At 45.3% G+C, this 14,717-nt stretch overlaps 1 protein-coding gene across 1 annotated transcript in view; it reads right to left on the bottom strand.

Moving 5' to 3' along the window:
- Positions 1 to 14,717, bottom strand: part of SH3RF2 (SH3 domain containing ring finger 2) — a 69,729-nt gene that overhangs the window by 14,091 nt on the left and 40,921 nt on the right. The window lies entirely within an intron of this gene.

Below are 14,717 nucleotides of genomic sequence, written 5' to 3'. Positions count from 1 at the left end.
TGTTTTCCTCTTTTCTCAGCTTCTCTGATTTGCCTCTTTGGTGAGTAGAGCCATGTCTGTTTTAGCACCAGTCCTGAACAGTGTTAGGCTCACTCCTAACATTTATGGCATTGAAAAGTGTCTCTGGTTCTTCCCTCTGTTTCCATGCCCCTATCCCACCAACGTGAGAAATCCTGAGATTCTCATATTCTAAGGAGTGCAGTGGGATTCAAACAAGCGCACTAGAGGTAAGGTCCTTAAACTATCACAGTATTTAGCAGCCCACATTTTCTCTTGGTGTGAAGCATTTTGTATTCGACATGGGTTAAGGCAGGCATATTCCCACACATCCATTTTCTGTAATTCTTGAACTTCCCACCCTCATGCCACCACACAGCAGCTACAAAAATGACACACGCTTCCCAGCTATGAATCCCTCAATATCCTGCCTTTAAAGATGATTCAGTAAAAACAGAGTAATCTTGTCGTGTCATATGTTGCATGGGAGGGTTTAGGATGATGTAGAAAGATAGGCAGATATTGGCTCCTCTTGAGAAGAATGTCAAGATATATTGACCGAAGAGTTAATGTAGAGCCAAATTCGCTCAAGGGACAATGCATTTTGCTGGTCCTCAGATGTTTTGTTACAGACATTCTGAATGTTTTCATCAGAGAGCTCTGGAAATCTCTTCTATTATGGTCATGAATTTCTTAAAGTGTAAACGTTTTGTTTTTTTTCTTTGAGGTGACTTGCTAAGAAGGGATGAAATTACAGGGCCAGGAAAAAAACCACAACCCTACGATTGGCTTCTGATAAGCCAGTCAAGAGCAATGTCAGGTGTCAGCCTGCAGCAGATCCAGCCTCCTGGCAACCCAAAGGAGCACAGCTGGCCCTGATGGAAGCTGTCTGATTGACTGTGCTACCTGATTGGCTGCCAATTCCTGCAACCTGACATCTAGACTCTGTAGCAATACATGCTTGGTGTCCAGGGCCGGCTCCAGGCACCAGCGAAGGAAGCAGGTGCCTGGGGCAGCCAATAGAAAGGGGCAGCACTCCGTCTGTCGTTGGGGCGGCACGTCCGGGTCTTTGGCGGCAATTCGGCGGCAGGCCCTGCAGTTCCTCTCTCCCTCTTCAGCCGCACTTTGGCGGCAGCTCAACCAGGCTTGTTTTTTTTTTTCCCTCCCTTTCGCCGCTTGGGGCGGCAAAAAAGCTGGAGCCAGCCCTGTCAGTGTCCCCTTCAGGTTCCCTTTGTTTGACCCTTTGACCTTCACACCTGCCCCTGTTACATGTTTAGCTGTCCCCCGTAATTATTTGAGTTCCTGGTCCTTGTGGATCCTCCCCTCAGGCTGGGGAGGGTCCTTTAGCAATGGGCGGGCTTGTGCCCGCCTGCTTCCCGGAACCCAATAGGAGCAGCAGCAGTCCAGTGGCTTCTCAACACATTCCTAGCCAGCATCTGCACTTGGTCCACTGTCTCTGGCCTTGCTCCTGCTTCTGCTCCAGCCTGTGCCTGCTCCAGCCCCCAGCGACTTCCTGACTTCTGATACCCAGCCAAGACCCTCGGCTCCGCTTTCCGACTGCGACTCTGGTTAACCCTTTGGCTTAGGCTTTAGTCTCTGACTCCCAGCTATGACCCTTGGCTCCACTCCTGGATCTGCCACATCTGGCTTCAGTGATAAATGACAGACTGGACTCTTGCTTCAATCACTAGGCCAGACCGCTCATGACTTGGTCGCTGACAGTCTGAGCAGCTCAAAAGATTGAACACGGTTGGGTAAGTGGCTGGACTTCCCTTTAGATGGATTCTGAAGAGGCAACTGTGCTCCTGCCAAATATTGTGGGATCTTGCAGACCCTACAGGCCCAGATTATGGCCTTGCAGCTCTATGGGCTCAAGCCATCCTGCCAGTAGCTGCCATCCTGGCTTCTAGGGAGTCAGAGATTCCAATCCCGGGTAAGTTTGCTGGGTACCATAACAAGTTCTGTGGAATGCTGGCTCCTGTTTATGCTTCGGCCCCAGTTGTTCTCCACTGACCAGACCCGAGAAGAACTTATTATTAGTCTGCTAACTGGGGAGGCCTTGGCCTCTGTGTCTCCCCTCCTGGAGACTTCTAGACCCCTGCTGGGGCAGTTTCAAGTGTTTGTCTGAGCTACGGCAATGGTGTTTGATGATCCAAATTGCACATGATCTGCTGAGAACCTGCTTTGGGGGCCGTGCCGGGGAAATAGGCTGATCACCAAGCTTGTTGCAGAGTTCTAGCAGCAAATGCTGAATGCGGTGGCACAGAGCTACCATTTCCGACATGCCCTACGTGAGCAAACCAAGGACGAGTTGGCACGGGGGGAGCCACCATCCCTCCTGGATGTCTTGGTCAAGTTGATTGGTCAAGGTACCAATGACCCCCAAACCAAACATCTCCTGGAGAGAGAGTCGACTTCCCAGTCCCCTCTCCTGTTCTCATTACAGTGGCCCAGGCAGATCAGCTGGGTTCGGTCTTGCCTCTGATGCAGAAAAGGGCTGGCATCTTGCTTTGGGGATATGCCTGTATTATGGGGAATTTGGACACCACGCTTTGGGATGCCCTGTTAGGAATCCAGCTGTGTCTTGACTAGAAGGACTCCAGGCCTCAGCCCTGATAAGGGGGTCTGGCTGAGCTTATGTTTCCCGCCCCCCCTCACTCCAGGAACTTGTACCTCAGCTGTGAAGGGACACCGTGCTAGTGCCCTCCAGCTCCCTCTCTGGTTACAACATCCCACCATATCGGAGGTCAAGCTGAGGGGGCATGTGGACTTTGGGGCCCTCCAACAATTTCATGGACTTAGACTTTGCCCGGGTTCACAACATTCCAACTCAGCACAAGAGCACCCCTGATTTGGTTAATCTGTTGATGGATAAGGGAGTCATGGGAGTTGTAGGAAAAAGTCCATGCTCTAGAACTCATATGTGCCTTCCATCAGAAACACCCCCCAAGACCAGGTCCCTATGGTCCTTAGGAGGCACCCTTGAAGGGGGGGCGGGTACTGTCAGGGTCCAGCCTGCAGCAGAGCTAGTCTCTTGGGAACCCATTGAGCACAGCTGGTCCTGATAGAAACTGACTGCATCACCGGATTTTCTGCAGACACTTGCAGCATGATACCAAGCCTCACCAGCAGCAGCAGCAGTCCAGTGGCTGCTCAATGCTTTCCTAGCCTGCAGCTACGCTCAGTTCTGCCCCTGCTTCCACTGTCTCTAGTCTTGCTCCTGCTCCTTTCTGATCTCTGACGCCCGCCTCAGACCCTTGGCTCCACCTTCTGACTGTGATTCCAGCTAACCCTGCAGCTGAGGCTTTGGTTTCTGACTCCTGGCTATGACCCTTGGCTTTATTCCTGGAGCTGCCCCATCTGGATTCAGTGCTAAGTGGTAGGCTAGACTCTTGCTCTAACCATTAGACAAGACCGCCTATGACTTGGTAGCTGGCAAGTAAGATATTTGCGTAGGTTAGAGGACCTTAATAGTTGTCGTTGCCCTAAGCCACATCTAGTCAAGATGCAGTAACTTACATATGCGATCTGACTAATAGTAAGCCCAACCTCAGAACTGTTCACCTTTGAGTAGTAATAAAAACTTACTGATTCACCATCTGGCTATTTTTCAGCATTCATAAGCCAAACTTTTCTTGTATGTAGCAGTTTTTATTTCCTTCTAACCTATTTGCATATCTCCACCTTTTCCAAGTACTGTATGCATTTTGTATTTAATTTTTCAGCTCTGCCTCACTTACATGGTAACGGTGTGGACAAAACTTCCTTTCTCATGTAGGGGTAAGAGGCAAACACTTACCTGTGTGAGGGAAAGGGGTTTTGGGGCAAATTCCATTCTCTATTTTACCCCATTGGCTTAAGAAGTGCCAGTACACTCCGTGGTTGCCTGCCTGTAGTTGAGAGCAGAATTTTGCCTGCTGTTTGTAACAACCCAGGGCTTAAACATATTAACCCTTTAAGAGCAATGTACTTAACAGGAGGAAGCAGGAAATGGTGTTGAAATAGTGGAATCTGGAGAAAGCAGGTTATTACTGCCCTGTTCACCTTCAATCTTGGGGTCTGCTTAAACCCCAAGGCGTTTTGACCTGGTTACCTTGTGCTTGCATGAGTTGCAGGAGTATGCTAGTATGCATTGGCAGGTAACCCATATCCAGCTGTCTGTTAGTGTGCCTGTGTTGGGATATCCTCCACGGGCTCCCATTTGTCACATGCTGCTTGATAAACAGCTCTGAGGAGACGAAACTTCAGAACAGAGCCGATTAATTCTAATTTGGAAAGGGACAGGCTGTGGATGGGGGTCATCAACCCAAGAGGCTATGTCACTAATTTTTCTTATCTGTGTTTGTCTCCGAGCCAGTGCAGTCTGCTAAACCAGCCTGTAATTTATTAGCTACAAGCAGATAACTGATGTCACTTGCTTGCCTTCAGAGAAAAATCTTCACTGAGCAACACAGCTGTTTTATCTGGACCAGTGAAGAGGGATGGGAGCAGTTGGGTTAGGGTCTCTCTCAAATATACCTCTTATAGGAAGTGAAATTAGGAAGATGGGTTGTACAGATCTCTCAAGGATACTTCCACTCTTGCTCATAACAAATACCTAAAGGGCTCTGTGATTATTCAGCTAATTAACTGCAGCCATTTCTTTTGTAAGTTTATACTTTGACAAATAGGATCAGCTCTACCAATCAAATAAAACCTACAGCTCCAAACTCAAACCTGTTGCACATGTATGCTGAAGGACAGGGTGGGGACTCAGGGTACAGCTAATGCGATCAGAGGCTTTCACCTCTAGGTAGCCAGTTTGATGTCAGTTAAGGTTGATAGTGGTTTAAAGGTGTGGCCATTAAATAGCTTTTTGATTAAATGAGTTGGTGGTCTTAGTCCAACCCTGGTTGGGAAATGTGTTTTTTTCCCTATCCTCTGACTTTTTGGCAAAAAATAAAAAAACAAAATAATTTAATTTAGAAATGTTGCCGCAGTGTCTCCCATAGGAATTTGTAGGTCAGGGACCTGGTGCTCCCATTCTCCTCTATAGAGTGGAGCCAAACAGCATCACTCACTGTACACCATTGTCTCCTTTCTTGGTGAGGGGAGCTGATGGATCACGGGAGTCCCTGGCTATGGTGCAGCCTGGGAGATGTAGTGGGGCTATGGAGTCCAGCCCACAGGGGAGAATGGAGACATAAGGCAACCAAACTACAACTCTCATCAGCACCACAGTGGCATGTCTTAACTGAAATATTTTGTTTTCCTGGCACAAATGGAAAACTGTAGATCTTTGGGCATTTGATTGAATGAAAAAAGTTGAAATTTTCCTCAGAAAGCAGACACTTTCTGTGAAAAATTTTGTTTAGCTGAAAATCAAAATTTTGGGGGGAGGAGAAAAACTATTTCAGCAGAAATTTTTTGACCAGCTGCAGTTGCTAGGCTTGTTTGCAGCTTCAGCAGAGAGACAAAGGATTAAATGAGACAAGGAGAATGAAATCTTTATCCTTCAAAGGTGGTCCCTTTGCACCTCTCTAACACCTTGCTTTGGAGGCTCTCCAAGTGCTTTATAGACACAGAGAGATTAATGAAGTCTCTCATCACCCTGAGAGGCAGGGAGATTTTATTATCTCTCTTGTACAGATGGGGAGGCTGAGGTCCATTGCATAGGGTGGTGTGGGAGAAGCTAGCATTGCTCCACCTGGCCGTGGACCTGCTCTGTGCACTGGGGGGGCTGCAGTCTCCTGGGCTGTCAATCCACTCACTGTCTTTCACAGGGACAACAATTCACTTCAGAAAGAATAACAAACAGGTTGTGCTGTTGAGCCCTGGTGCATGACGGTCTCATTTATTTAAGGTTTCAGAGTAACAGCCGTGTTAGTCTGTATTCGCAAAAAGAAAAGGAGTACTTGTGGCACCTTAGAGACTAACCAATTTATTTGAGCATAAGCTTTCGTGAGCTACAGCATCCGATGAAGTGAGCTGTAGCTCACGAAAGCTTATGCTCAAATAAATTGGTTAGTCTCTAAGGTGCCACAAGTACTCCTTTTCTTTTATTTAAGACACTCCTCTGTGTATCTTGGGATTCTTATAAGGTGGCACGCAGGCAGCTTTCTGTGATCCAGTCCTTGTATGTAACAGCAGTACAGCAGCAAACCACAGGATTTTATACAGATGTCCTTTTCCATTCTCCTAATTTCTACCTATGAAGTTCAGCTTTGTTTTTCCACTTGCCCTCTTTACATATACAACACAGCATGCCTCAGAGACAGAGCTCTTGTACTCCTGGTGGCTGGCACTCAAGCTGGCATACAGCAGACAGTGTACTGGCACGTCTTCAAAGACAGGACACAAGTAGTTGAGCGAGGTGATAGGCAGCCTTCATTAAAGAGTTTTAATTATAGCCTCCTTTTGCAGCTTTATAACTTGGTCATAAACATTTGCTCTGGGATGAAACTAATACAAGAATCAGTTCATCCACCTCTAAAATGCAGCCACTAGCAAGCTGAAATACAGAAGCCATATTGCACCATTCATGTGGCATAGCTTTTCTCAGGACGGGGAGTGAAGAATAGCTTCTGCAATTCTGCTAACATGGGGAAGTTTAGGTCAGCAGAAAGCATTTAAGCTGGAATTTGCCACCTGGACTCATCCTCCTACTTTGGAGAAAAGGGCCACAGGATCTTTAATGATGAAAATGGTCAGAGCTTTAATTTCCTATCTCATCCCAAAGCTAACAATTCCAGCAGTAGTGCCCCCTCCCCTTAGTACCATGCCCGGGGCATTTGTGGAGTACTGATTTAAAAGAAAGTACTGCTTTTTGCGTTACCAATCTCATTCCCTGCCGCATATTAGCCCTGATTTTCATTTCCTCTGTTCTGACATTTGGGCATGCGTGGAAGTGGAGAAGGAAACAACTAGCTTTAAACAATCTTTTCTTGCCCTGGGAACTGTCCAGCCTCTGGTACAAATGTCCAGCCATCTCTAATGACAATTCTGTTTTGTGACAATTTTTGAGGTTTGGAAATTTTGTTTTAGTTCTGCATTGGAATGAAAAGAAAATTGTGTCAAAACATCCATTTTTGGACTGAAAAGGTCAGGTTTTTGATCTTTTTCTCTCTCTCTTTCTCTCTCTCAAGTCCGCCCTGCATCTGAGAAACCGTCCCATAGAAACCTCTGTCTAAATTAATATGGTTTCACAAAGTACTTCAGTTTTGACAAAATGGCATCTTTTGATAAAAAAAGTTTAATCAAAAAGTTTCCAACCAGCTGTAGGTCAAGAGCAACCTCAGGGCTGCTGTAATCATTTGTGCTCTGCTACCCATGGATCCCCCCTGTGCACCTTTGAAAGCTGGGAATAACTGTGTCCATGGCTGGCTCTAGGTGTTTTGCTTCCCCAAGCTCTGAGAGTGCAACTGCCCAAGCAAAAAAAAAAAAAAAAAGGATCGCTGGAATGCCGCCCCTGGAATTGTGCCACCCCAAGCACGTGCTTGCTTTACTGGTGCCTAGAGCTGGTCCTGACTGTGTCCTCTCCTGGCCCGTGGCCCACCCCCCTCTCTTCAACTCCTGCCATCTGTCCTCAATATGCTGTCTACACTGGGCGCTGATGTGAAGCCCTTACGCCAGCTCCACACTGGCCCAGGAAGCCTTCTTAGTAAGGGGATACTTGCAGGGGGCCATTTCTGCCAATTTACAGCATAAAGTGGCCTTAGTGTAACTGAAACTCAAGTCCTACATGTTTGTACAACATAAGATATAAAATTTGATGCTGGCCATCACGTTTCTTGAGCTCCTCCACTTTCATTGACCCACTTGACTAGTGGTGAAGGGTAGCAGTGGCCTCGAGCTAAGTGCTCCCTGACCTTGCTGCCACCTGACTTGCCAGGATGGGCTTGGTTTGGATCTGGAAATGAGTGTAGTAGTTTAACAAGAGATCCCTGTAGCTTCTTTTATTTTCTTGGGGAATTGGAGGGGAAGGACTGAGATCAGTGACTGAAGTTCTAACTGGCCTGTGAGGAGGCACTGGTACTAAATCTAGTGGCCTTTTGACTGAGGCCAAATGAGGCATAATGACAGTTTTGAGGTGTGGTGCCCCATGGCACTGAGTGCTCCCGAACTCTTTGTATTTCAAATGGACGCCTCAGATACCAGAGTGCGGACTTTCCCTTGCTCCCAGCTAGGAAGGATGTCTGTCATGATGCATAGCTCTCGTGCAGGCGACTCAGACTATTTGCCAGTATGCCTGGTGGTCCTAATGCTTTCACCCATTGTCTTTAATCTCTGATGAATTTTTGCTTCATCTAAATAAACCCATCCTTCCTCCCTTATAGCAGAAAAGCATGTTTCCTGCACTCATCTTAGGAGGACAGCTAGAAACTTCTACTAGGGGGTGAAAGAGAGAGAGGTGAATGTTGTTCCATCTTCTGTCCCTTCTCCATCTAGTTTATCTGTACTACATATGCAGTCTGTCCCCCATTTAGGAGCTTACATGGCTCCCCTAATATTTTCTCATCTATTTTATATAGTATATACAATAAGACCATAGCCCCAATAATCTTTTTTGTACCAAACAAAGCAAAAGGTTATGCTATATCTTCACTGCAAAACTAGGTGTATTTTTTCCCAGTGAAATAGCTGTCTCAAGTTACCTATCTTGATGTAAAAACAGACCTATTTTTGCATTGGAGACAAAGCTTCAGTTTAGATTGTATAAAGAAAGAGTTGGTGAAAGGGAAGACTAACCTGCTTGCAAAGAAACCTTCTGAAGCTGCAAATGAAAGTCTTGACGGTAGATTCCCAGACTTGCAGTCAAACAGAACAAGCCAGTGTAACCCTCCAGTTTCCTGCACGCAACCATCCAAGGCAGAGGTATCACCAGTCTCAAAGCATGCACTGGGGAAACTGACAGGCTCCCTACTGAATTAAGAAAGCAAATAAAACCCACACCTAAACCCAGGAATGCTTCAAGGAATGCACCTCCTTAATGCTTCCATTTCAGAGAGTGATTCAAGCTTCCCTAAAGTTTTAGGGGAAGAAGGGGATACTGAGCAAGAGTTTGGGCCCATATCTAGTGAATAAATTTCAGGGTTTAGCACCTCCACTGTCACCTGTCAGTTACAACATAAAGATGGATCTGAACAGCCTCAAATTTGTGCAAAGTTTTGCATCCAGTCTCAGATTTTGACTTTGGTGTTGGGGCCTATTTTGTATCATGTCTTGGCATGTGGAAATTTCAGCTGGTTCTAATTGGCCAAGTAGGCAATAGAACAAAGCAAAACCTCCTGGGCCACTAGGGCCTGGGGCTGCCAAGAGAGAAGAGGTGAAGGATTCTGAAGAAATCTACTGGAATTTCCAGTAAGGTGTAACAAAGGAGCATTACAAGGAGGTGGGACCTGTTTTAATTTAGTTGGACTTACCCTTAGGGGAAGTACCTAGGCTCCTTGCCCTGCTGAAGGCCAGCACTTATCTGAGCTCCAGTGTTGCTGTATAGTGTGTGTGCATTTGCTGGAGGTACTTTTGATTTAATTTCACAGCAACATGCACAGAGATGACACTGCAACATACAAACTATTGTTGGTTTTTTTTTTGTTTTAATACTATTAGAATGCAGCCAATTATACTTAAAGTGGATGACACAGTTGGGTAAAATACTAGACCTAATTGTAGTAAACATGTGCTTCTTGTTATAGAGGCAGGTCATCATCATATCTGTCACTCTAAAGCTGCAGCCATGGCCTGATGATGTCACTTATCTCAAATAGTGCCCTGGGAATACAGGGACCGTTGCATCAGGCAGTGTTTAAGTGCTTGCCTACGCTCTCCACATTCACATTTGGGGTCGTTCCTTAGATTCCACTTGGTTGTATTGTCACCAGTCTTTGCTACCCCAGCTCGAGTTTGATTCAGAGTACCTAGTATTTTCTTTCTAGGTCAGTGTCTCACAGAAGTTGTTCTATAGGAATCGGTTATCCAGGATCACTGGCATTTTCAGCCCTTTGATTACTCTGTAGCCTTCCACAGTGATATTTTGGGGTAAGGGATTTTCAGAGGCAAAGATCCTTCTGGACTTCAACCCCTTGGTTCAACGTTGAATACTTACTGAGTCAGGTGAAGTATAGAGGAAAGTTTAAAGTCCAATTCTGCTCTGAATAGTGAGGACGTAGACACTGGCTCCTTCTAAATCAACCAATCTGCTCCCTCTGTGTATTCAGAGCATTATCTGCTGACTTTAGTGATAGAAATATGCTTTTACACTTCTTAGGCCTGTGGGCCCAGCACACCAAGAGGGAGTGAACTGTGAGTTTGGTTCCTTTTGGTGCATCATCAACAGAATGACTTATTGAGTTCCAGTCAATTCCACCTCTGCAAACCTATTGCAGGCGACAGAGCTGCATAGATTAATTGGCTGGGAGAACTTTTTTTTTTTACCAATGATGATGTGCAAGAAGGAAAGAACCATGCATGACTCTCAGATACCAGGTTGAGTTTGCAGGAGAACTCCCACCCCCATATGTCTTTACTTGCAAACAGAGCACGTTTGATCTGGAGTAATTAAATCTGAACACAGAACACCCTCTCTTCACCACACAATGCCATTTGTATAAAGACAGTTGTCAGGATACAATCACATTTTAGGGGATGCACTGATGACCAGATTTTCAAAAGTTTTCAGCACCTGAGTCAAGGACAGATTTTCAAAAGAGTTTACCCAACATGATGATCTAGCATCAAATTTTATCTATAACTTTGGCTCTTATCATTCATGACCTTGGCACAAAAAGTGGAAATATGCTAATAAAATTTGCAGATGACACAAAGTTGGAAGGTATTGCCAATATGGAGGAGGACCGGACTATCATACAAGAAGATCTAGAGGATCTTGAAAACTGGAGTAATAGAAATGGGATGAAATTTAATAGTGCAAAGTGCAAGGCCATGCAGTTTGGGACTAACAACAAGAATTTTTGCTATAAGCCGGGGACATATCAGTTGGAAACAACAGAGCAGAAGAAAGACCTGGGTGTATCGGTGGATCACAGGCTGACTATAAGCGGCCAATGTGATGCAGCGGTGAAAAAAGCTAATGAAATCCGAAGATGCATTAGGCAAGTTATTTCCAGTAGAGATAGGGAAGTGTTATTGCCATTATACAAGGCACTGGTGAGACCTCATCTGGAATACTGTGTGCAGTTCTGGTCTCCTGTGTTGAAGAAAGATGAATTCAAACTGGAACAGGTGCAAGGAAGGGCTACTAGGATGATCAGAGGAATAGAGAACCTACCTTATGAGAGGAAACTTAAGGAGCTTGGCTGTTTAGCCTAACGAAATGAAGACTGATGGAAGATATGATTGATCTCTATAAATACGTCAGAGGGATAAATAGCAGGGAGGGAGAGGAGTTAAGAGCCCATGTTGACATAAGAACAAATGGATATAAACTGGCCATCCACAAGTTTAGGCTTGAAATGAAATTACACATGATGCCATCTGCATCCCCTTTCCAAAACAAACAGTAGCCAAATAAACCAACCTACCAGGAATAAAGGCTGGCTTAGGAAAAATAAACCAATTAAGAGCCATTATAAGGCAACAAGATAACATGGTTGCACTATGGCTTATGCTGTTGACAGTAGTTCACAGAAAGACATTTTTCAGTGAAATGACATTGGGTTCATAAGCCATGATACGATTTCAGTTGAATGATGACCCTATTGTAAAGCTTCACTTTCACTCACAGTAAAACAGGATCAAGCATCCAACGTGCTGTGCAAGGTATTGCTGAGCACAAAATGCCTGCTGGGTTTTCTTGCATAGCGACTGCACTACCAAGAACTGGCTTATTGCTCATAAAACCCTTGGAGCTTCCTTAAGGTGCCAAATAAATCTTAACAACCCCTTTTTCTTTTCAGATGATCAATTAACAAGCAGGGTGGAGACCTCTGCTCAGAGACTGGGGATCTTGGGGTCTTTTGCTTCCCTGAAAAGGAGAGATCTTATATTGAAAGGTCTATTTTAATAACACTGTTACACCATTACAGTCCCAAATTCAGTCTGTGTTGTGACAATCTTGGGGTAAGGTTTGGAAGGAGGCAAGGACTCCTAGGCTGCCATAAGAATTTATTGCAATTCCTCTTTTGGACTTAAAGGGATGCAGGCAGCAGAGTGACGTAGTGGAAGGACAAAGACCAGGACTCCTTTCCAAAGGAAAAAGGGTTCTGGTCTGGATGATTGGATTTCTTTGCTGCTGGCTTCATAACAGTCATGGAATGGAGGAGAGTGAGTTACATGTGTGTGAGGCAGAAAGCAGGTGGCATCATGTGTAACCAAGAGACAAGACAAGCCTCACTAAGTTGTATTTAGGTTGATAGGCTAAGATCATCTTTCAGAGGGCATCACGTTTATTGTTAACAAAGTCTGCGTTCATTACTCTAGTATCACCTCTCTTAACTGTCTAGAAGATGCTTTTTACTGTATCATTAGAGCAGAGCTCATCTGTGGCCTGATCCCTGCCTACTGAAGTCAGTGTCAAAACTCCCTTTTAATTCACTGTTGCAGTATTTGGCTCTCGACAATGACAGGTTTCCATTAACACTATGTTGGCTTTCAAGTAATAGTTTCCAGTCTTTTTAGCTGGTAAGTTACAGGATTTCTTGCTTTCTCCAGCTTATGTACTGAAACAGGGTATCTTAGGGCTTGTCTACGCAGCAAGTCAGTGTGTGGCAAACCAGGGTGTGAATCTACAATGCACACTAGCCTGTGGTGCACTAACTGGCTATCTAGACACTGCTATTACACATAAAAGTTCCATTGTGCGTCTCATGTAACCTGTTTCAAACTCGTGATTCAAACAGGAATCTATCAAAGGGGAATTTGTCAAAGCACACTACAGAACCTTTAATGGATTTTTATGGCTGAAAATTGCTGCACGAGGTCAGTCTCACAGTCTATGACTTCCGTAGTGGAAGTAGTCAGTACAGCTTCTGCAATCTACCAGATAAAATTGATTTGGTAACTTTTCAAGGCAGGCAGGCATGCTGTAACACCCATCTTTCCTTGCTAGCATTTTGGGGTTGAGTCCGTAGGGGGAGGGCAGGGTGTTGTAACATGACCGAGTAGCGTGTCTTTTAGTTTTTGTGGACAAGCTTCGTAAGTGGACAATTTGCCTTCAGGAGAAACTATTGCATTAAAATATTGTATTGCACATTTTGGATTTTTAATGGAGTGCTTTAGAATATGTGTACATGGCCATGGCTGGCCTGGGTCAGCTGACTTGGGCTTGTGGGGCTTGGGCTGCAGGGCTAAAAATCGTTGTGTAGGTGTTCTCCGGCTTGGACTGGAATCTGAGCTCTGGGACCCTCCCGCTTCACAAGATCTGAAAGCTTGGGCTGCTGCCTGAGTGTCTACATAGCGCTTTTTCAGCCCTGGAGCCTGAGCCTTATGACCCCAAGTCAGCTAACTGAGGCCAGCCATGGGTTTTTTACTCCTGTGTAGAAATAGCCCTAGATGCCAGGAGGTTCCTAGAACTCTGGAAAGGTGACAGAGATATTTAAATAAATAAATACATCCCCACAGGTTTACATACATTTGACATTCAAGCAAAAAGACAGGAGAGAAGCCCATTAAAACAACTGCCATCAAAAAGATCCCTAAGGAATTGCTGCTTTTTCATTAACCTAACTGGACTTCATAGAATCATAGACTATCAGGGTTGGAAGGGACCTCAGGAGGTCATCTAGTCCAACCCCTGCTCAAAGCAGGACCGATCCCCAATTAAATCATCCCAGCCAGGGCTTTGTCAAGCCTGACCTTAAAAACTTCTAAGGAAGGAGATTCCACCACCTCCCTAGGTAACGCATTCCAGTGTTTCACCACCCTCCTAGTGAAAAAGTTTTTCCTAATATCCAACCTAAATCTCCGCCACTGCAACTTGAGACCATTACTCCTTGTCCTGTCATCCGCTGCCACTGAGAATAGTCTAGATCCATCCATCAACTCCTCGTTAAACATGATAACTTGCGATCTGACTTTGCAGGTCCTTCCTCACAGGGGCTAACCTCACACTGAAGTCATTAGGGGAAAAATCCTGGCCCCATTGAAGTCAATGGCAAAACTTCCAGTGACGTCAATGGAGCCAGAATATCACCCTAGGAGTCCAGGCAGCACAGTGAGTGCAGGAAACAGGGTCTTAAATGGGGCATCAGCAACACTTAGGCAAACATGTACCAGTATTTACAACCTGAGGCTGTGTGGGGGACTAGAAGCATCAGTGAGGTGGCACCTTTGAACTTGGCCCATCCGTGTTTTTAATTTTACCTTCTATTTTGTTGATATTGTTCGTTTCTGTCTGTTTGGACTATTCCTTCACATAAAGGAAACCCACAATTGTGTGTGTGTGTGCATGCCCACACATGCATAGTTTATGTGGTGCACATTTCTCTGCAAATAAACTGAGGCTCAGTTAATTGGCCAAGGAATGCACATCCCATGCCGGACTTTCCAAACTGGAAAGTCTTTTATTTTTTAAGAAAACCCTCTTTCTTCTCAGTCTCCAACCCCCGCAGCTTACCAAAACAATGTCGTCATTCTGATCATTTAATCTCCCCTTTTATGAGTCACATTGGCACCTGTGACTCAAGAGGCAGAGCTTTCCATTTCCAAAGGGGGGAAGAAGTCCCTGACTTCATGGATGACACAATGGCTTGTAGGCGTCTCTAGCACTGGCATTCCATCTCCCT

This window comes from Eretmochelys imbricata, chromosome 8 (genome assembly GCF_965152235.1).
Source record: "Eretmochelys imbricata isolate rEreImb1 chromosome 8, rEreImb1.hap1, whole genome shotgun sequence".
In the NCBI taxonomy this organism is placed as follows: Eukaryota; Metazoa; Chordata; order Testudines; family Cheloniidae; genus Eretmochelys; species Eretmochelys imbricata.
This window is presented reverse-complemented; position numbering and strand designations above follow the sequence as displayed.